At 39.1% G+C, this 6,989-nt stretch overlaps 1 pseudogene; it reads right to left on the bottom strand.

The window, feature by feature from the left end:
• Positions 1-1,618: 1,618 nt before the first annotated feature.
• On the bottom strand, positions 1,619-5,627 carry LOC109387231 (transcription elongation factor A protein-like 9; annotated as a pseudogene).
• Positions 5,628-6,989: the final 1,362 nt, after the last annotated feature.

The raw sequence follows: 6,989 nt of genomic DNA, 5'->3' as shown, positions 1-6,989 counted from the left end.
GCAAGAAGCAAAATAACAAATGTGTGTGTAATGCAGAGGGATAATTTCCATGATTGCGGAAGCATCCAGTACAGCAGAGCACGTGGTGGGGGGAAGTGTCATATACCCCAGTCTAGATCAGCCAGGAACACTTCCTGGAGGAAGGATATTCATACAGAGAGCAGAAGAGCAGATAAGAGGCAGGGGTTATGGAAACATGTTCTAGGCAGAAGGAGTGGAATGAGCAGAGGCCCAGAGGTAAGTGACAGCATGGCAAATTCTTGGAACTGAAAGAAATTCGGTATGGCCTTAAGCATAGCGAGTAAACAGGAAAAGCTGATTGATAAAATGGAGCAAGTGAGTGGAGACTTTTTAAGTCATGTATAGAGATTGAATTTCATCCTAAGTCATTGGGAAATCATTGAAGGGAGTGGCATATGAGATATTTAATTAAGAAAGGTCACTGGCTGTTGAGCAGGAAATAACCTACAGGAATGATACTGGAAGTAAGGAGACCAATATGAGGATGTTGTAGTGGTTCAGGCAAGACATGGTGGGGTAGTGGTTCTCAGGGGGTAGAAACAAAGATGATTTACAAGATATCACAAGGCAGAATTGATGGATCTTCATGATTGATTGGATATGGGAGTGAAGGAAATGGAAAGATTCCAGTGGGGAATTAGATATGTAGTCCTGAAACTCAGAAAGGGCACTGGGGCAGATAAATAGGTCCGGGTGTCAACAGCTTCTTCATAGATGGAAATGAAAGACGTGCTAGCTATTCAGCCTTAAGTAGAGCAAGGAATCTCAAATCAGAGCTGTGTATTGGTTATAGGGGATCCAAGAGCCGGTACAAACAGACGTATAAACAGATTTGTAAAGGACATCTGGGGAGAGTCTAGCAACACATTTACAGTAGGAGAGGGCATGACACGAAACAAGGTCACTGATGATGGCCTGGAGATAAGAAGAGGGCCAAAGAGGAAGACAGAGAGGAAGACTGAGGGGATCAAAGAAAAGGAGAGTAGAATATGGACTTCAAACTTAGACTCTGCCCTTGTAAACTCAATTCATATCTATTGGTGTAAAATACACACCTGATCATTTATATTTAATTCAACTGTTTGGTACCATCATATGGTCTTAAATTTTTTTGTTATAAAGCTTTTATTATTTTAACATAATGTGTGAACATTTTAGGAATAAGGAAAAATACAAGTAAGCAGAATTTTCAAAATCACTCATAATCCTACCACTGACTGTACCTTTTTGTCTTTTGCCCTTCACATGTTTTTTGTGCATATATGTAATATACAAATGTACTCTTCCCTTTTACAATGAAAATATTCATATATTACTTAGAAATGTTTTTGTTTTTTTCCTTTTCTTCATTTTATATCCTGTCAGGAACTTCTTTTTGCACAAATGTGTAAAGCTGCCTATTAAAAGGCAGAGAATTCAAGATTGGTTCAAAATATGATAAACAATGGGAGTGCAGATAAGAAGAGCTGCATCTAAAACCACTAAAGCAAGCAACAAGTTAAAAGCGAAAAACGGAGAAAGGTGTCTCAGGAAAATGCAAATCAAAAGAAAGCTACATGACAATGTTGATAGCAGAAAAAATAAAAATTAAGGTAAACTATATGAAATAGGGATAAGAATGGTTTCCATTAACCTTCCAGCACATCACTGTAAATCAGTTTGTTTCTTACTCTCCTTATCTCATCTATTTCATTGACTCTCTGACCATTATCAGCCTTGCTTAAATGCCTGTTGTGTATATCTTCTTTAAATTCCTGGAGAGACTGGATCAGCCTTTCTCTAAATGTTCCTTCTGTTTTTTTCTTCCTCCTCTGGCTTTCCCTCAAGCTTTGGCTCACTCTCATTTTCTGGTTTTCCTTCAGTTTGACAGGTTTTCGTCTTGTGTCTCTCTTCCTTCCTTTCCTCCTTCTTTCCTTTTCCTCTTCCTTTCTTTTGTTCTGTTTGTTCCTCTTTGAGTACAATTACAGTATCCATCCGGTCAGTTTCTTCCTCCTCTTTTCTAGCCTTGGGCAGTGCTATGAACAATAGACCTGCAGAATTCTGGCAAATTGGCTCTTTCTCCTTTCCTTGGCCTCGGGTCCTGCGGTCACGCTGCAGAAGCTTAACATTTTTTATTCCATATTTCAGATACAGTCTCAAATGATCCTTTTTAATGGAAAATCTCAATTTGAGAACCATGGAAAGGTACCACTGAACCGAGTGTACCTGAAATAGCTGAGCATGCCTGAATACACCTTATAGTCCTCTGAGTTCATGTACAGACAAACTGTCTTCCAGACAAGGAGGAAGATGGGGTTAGCAGACCTAACATGTGAGTGTGGACAACTGTCCTAGCACTTGCCCTTCCACTAACTGCATAGGAAGACTACGGGCAGGCTATGCCATTCTAGAAGGGACTATTCCAGAGACTGCTCAGGCCTGACTGTAAAATACAACCCTGACACAGACAGGAATGCTCACTATAGAGCATCTTACCCCTCTAATGAAAATGAAGGCATCCTTAAACCCAAAACCTTCCAGGGGTTGAAGCAGATAGGTAGGAATGTGAAGGGGAGATACATTCTGAATTCAGATTCCACTGCAGAAGAGACAGGAAGAAATGGAAGGGGATCTTGTGTGTATTTCCTCCTATTCACCCCAAAAGTTGCTTCTGGAAGATATTTTTGGTCTAATAAGCCATGTTAGATTTCCCATATAGCACCTAGTTTTGTCTCTTTGCTACTGATGAAATGGTATATTCTAAATTCAGCCCCTACCCCTTCACATGTTTTTTGTTTGTTTGTTTGTTTTTTAGGACTGATATTTCCAGCTGCTTTAGTATTGATAAAATATGAAATGAATTTATAACTCTGGAGACGCAGATACATTATCCAAGTTCTCAGGTCCCTGTTTGTTCAGAAAAAAACCACCCCTAGTCTGCTGGGTGAGGTCTAGGTCAGCCATCTTTTTCCCTTCCCATGTTAGTTATACCATCTCTTGAAAGTCCCTTCCTGTAGTCTCTGCCTTAGTTCTCCAGATGTGAATGCTGTTAACATCACTTATTCTCAGGAGAAGATAATGAAAACTAAGAACAATGAACATTTTGAATGTGAAAAAATTTAGTTACTTTTAAGGACTTTCTGACAGCAAAGATGACAAAATACTGCTTCTTTTCTGCAGCGCTCCTTATCCCATATCCATTTCCTTTTCCAGAAATTGTTAAACAATAAATAAATGTGCTGTGTGTGGGAGTTTTAGGGTACAGAGCTGCCCAGAACTAGCATGAAAATTCAGCTGATCTCTTTGAGTCTTGTCTGAATCTCTAAGCTGTGATTTTACAGATGTATCGTATTTATACAAATATTTCTGAAAATTATGTGGAAATTGAATTTTATAGATTAAATCATATTTTCATTATACTGAATTAGCCTGATTGTTTTTTAAATCCTACAAAAAATATTTTGATAAAATAGTTCTGTAATTTGCATTGTATTTTTATGATAGACTTTAGAATATAAAGAGGGATGTAGTTGCATTGATAAATGTAATGATCTACATGAAAAATATTTTGCAAATGGAAGGAACTGTTAGTCCAACTATTTATAGACAGTATAGATAGCATATTAGTTATCTATTGTTGCCTAAAAATTATCCCAAAACCAAGTTAAATAGATGAATCTTTTCAGAATCCTTGTCCTGTAGCTTTTTTATACATTCATATTAACAAGCCAATTTTCCTAGTGAGGTCTCCAGATAGCCATAGAATCAGAGCCATCAACCTGGGACAAAAAGTAACATAAGATCAACTAGTATAAAAATACATTAAATTGAAATATTTGTGCAAAGCAATAAGAAAAATACCCAATACCAAAATTAGTTATGAGACAGAAAAGCATCAGTTTTTTAAAGGAAATATCTGAAAACTGGTTACACAACTCTTGAGCTTCTCACCGAAGGGCTATTCCCACAGATCAGAGATATAAAAAGGTCAAGAGAAAGGGAAATTGGAGAGAATTTGTGAGGAGGGTTTGTTGGAGAGAGTAATTTATTGCTATGGGTCCTGTCTAAAGGAGACCAGTGATAGTCGCTTAAATGGGATTGTTTTGAGAGCTTGAAATGTATTCTCTGTGGCTGGAGGACAAAATGGACAGACGTCTGATTCTGCCCTGGAAATCTGGAAGTCTGGTGAGATGTGCTGGTGAACTGTCAGGCACTTTGTGAAGAAGAGTTGCCGGTTTGGGATTGCCCTGAACCTCCAGAGTCTGCCTGGGTAGGGCCAGGACGAGGATTTTGGAAAGATTCATCTGTTTAACTTGTTTTCTGTGGTAGCCAGCCTCCAAAATGGCCCCTAATGGTCCCTGGGCAGAGAATGAATTTCTTGTAGCATAGCAAGAGACCCTGGGGAGGAAGGAGTTATCCTGGATCCATTTAAAATCCAGGTAGAGGCCTACCTGAAAGAGGAAGAGATCAGTGGAGGAATTCTGAGTGACCTCAACCCATTAAAAAAAAAAAAAAAAAGAGCTGAGCCCGGAGGAACCAGCCTATGAAGCATTTTTGCTCAGACCGTAGAAAATGCAGTCAAAGGCACAAAGCAAGGAAATTTCTAAAGTCAAGAAATGGCTTATGAAAGAGTCAATTTCAAATGCCTAAAATATCTATAGGTCCAGAGAAGGTGAGCCATTTTAGATCAGTGCCAGTTGAGCAAGTGCTCCTGCCTCCTGACCCTCTCCCTACCTGGATCCTGGTTGGCAAGCTGGGAGTGGGAAGGGGAGGTGGGGGAAGGGGAGACAAAACCAGGCAGGAAAAGGAAAAGGAGACCCCTCTATTCATGGCACACTCCAGCAGCCAGGCAGCTCACAGTAGGTCCAAGCTGGGGAGGCAAGGTTTAGCAACAACTCAAGTCTGAAGTTTATTACTTGGGACTAGACACGTTAAATTATTGAAATTACATTTTGTGTCTCACAGTGATTAAAAGACTTTCTTTTACCTCAGAGTGACACAACAAGTCAGAGGGGTAGTCAAGTTTTTATCCCAGGGGCTGGGTTATAACAGACAAAATCAAGTTATTTATATGATTATATTCCATGATTTCTTCTTGGTCAATTTGCAAGTTCCCGTACCAATTGCCTCTGTGTTTGAAATGAGGGTCATTTTAGGCATGAGGCTTCTGACTTCTCCCTAGGTGAGTTACAGCTTCCACTATATTGTGACAGGTGACAGCTTGATGAAAAAAACAGTGAGCCAGATACTAAAAGGAGTCAAAATGTCCATCTTGTCACATGCCTGTAGGATTGAGGCTGTAATATCAGTTTTTTCTCAAGGCCTTATGATGGGTTCTTAGTCACCTACTTTAAGGCCAAAAGCTTAAAAAGCCATTCAACTGCTGGCCCTTCATTCATTTGTTCATTCAATCATTTATTCACTCAGTAACCTTTTTCCAAGCTTGTACCATATGCCTTCCTTCTATATATGATATTTATGCAATGTAATATTTATATTTATATAACATCAAGATACTTAAGATATCTGAAATTTATTTAGATATGTGATAGATAAGAATGTATTATTAAATCATTTCAGACAAATGGATAGCCAAGTTTTCTAATACCACATACTGAACAGTCCATGCTTGCCCCACTTATTTGAAAGGAAATCTTTAACAAATACTTAATTTCCATGTCTCTGTTTCTCTATTTTGTTTGGCTCTATATCCATGCTGGTATAAAGTTGTTTTATTTACTGTAATGTCAAAGTCAAGTTTGATGTCTGGTTCCTCAGTGTTCCCTGAAACCCTTGTTGCCCAAGCTACTCCCCTCAACCAGAATGCCTTCGTCTCCTCTCCAAATCACCCATCCCTGACATTCAGCTCAAGCAGAGGACATCTGGCTTAGCATCAAGTTTAGGCGGAAACGACAAAAGGGTTTTTTGGTTGAGCACAAGTCTTCTACTTGCAATGTGGTGGCTGAAACCTAACATAACATTAGGCTGTATTAACAGGTGAATTGTGTTCAGAGAATGGTAAATTCTGGTCACAGGTCTTTGACCTGAACACATTTTGAGTGCTGATCTCAGGGATGGGCCCTGCCTTTGGGCAGGAGCATTCTCTGACTAGAAAAGGGCCAGAGGATGGCTGGATTCTGAGTCACATGGCAGAAGAGGGAAGGGTGTTTGGATAGGAAAGGACTCAGGGGCTCCTGGTGGTTTTCTTCAACTCTGAGGAAACTCTCTTTTGTTTGGAAGGGAAAAAAAAATAAGTTAAAGAAAGCTAGATCTCAGGTATATGTTGAGGAAAATTTTCTAGGGAAAAAAAAATCTTCAAAATAAAAGGGGTCAATTTGTGAGATAAATGAGTGCCTATTATCAAAAATATTTTAAAAGAAGTTGTATGCTATGGAAAGGAAGATGAATTTGGTACTTCTGTGGGTCTTTTCCATCTCCCTAAATTCCCTTGCCCTCCCTTGAAACCCTTTAGCTCCCAGCGTTTGCACCCTCATCCCACCAAACAGGGAACTTCCAGCCTAGAGCGTACATTGTCTTACAATATTTCCTGAGCTGAGTTTTCTCTTAAGTTGTGATTTAAATTTGTACTCCTGTCTCCTTTGAGTGTATTGACTCTTTCTAAAAAGTATTTTTTCTTTCAGTGCAGCTAGCCCAGTCCCTTGCATTTAAAAGTAGCTTAATACATCTTTATTAATTATTCAACAATGTGCTGACTAATGTGCTAATTGTCCTAACTCCAGTCACCAAGAAATTAATAATGCACGTTGTCAGGGTTCTGTTTCAGAAAAACCCACCTTTTCACGTAATTGCCTCTGAAACTGTCACCCTCATTCATTTCCCCCACTCCATTTCCCTTTCCCCTTTTTAAAAGGAAATAATAATCTTTGGCTGAAATTAAACTTGTTTTTTTTGTGTGTGTTTATGCTCAGAATTCTAGACAGAAGAGGAACAGATGGCTGAGTCTTGAGGGGACAATTCCAGGCTGCGGA

Source organism: Hipposideros armiger, unplaced genomic scaffold (genome assembly GCF_001890085.2).
Source record: "Hipposideros armiger isolate ML-2016 unplaced genomic scaffold, ASM189008v1 scaffold_151, whole genome shotgun sequence".
In the NCBI taxonomy this organism is placed as follows: Eukaryota; Metazoa; Chordata; class Mammalia; order Chiroptera; family Hipposideridae; genus Hipposideros; species Hipposideros armiger.
The sequence above is the reverse complement of the archived record's forward strand: the minus strand, read 5'-3'. Positions and strand labels throughout refer to the sequence as shown.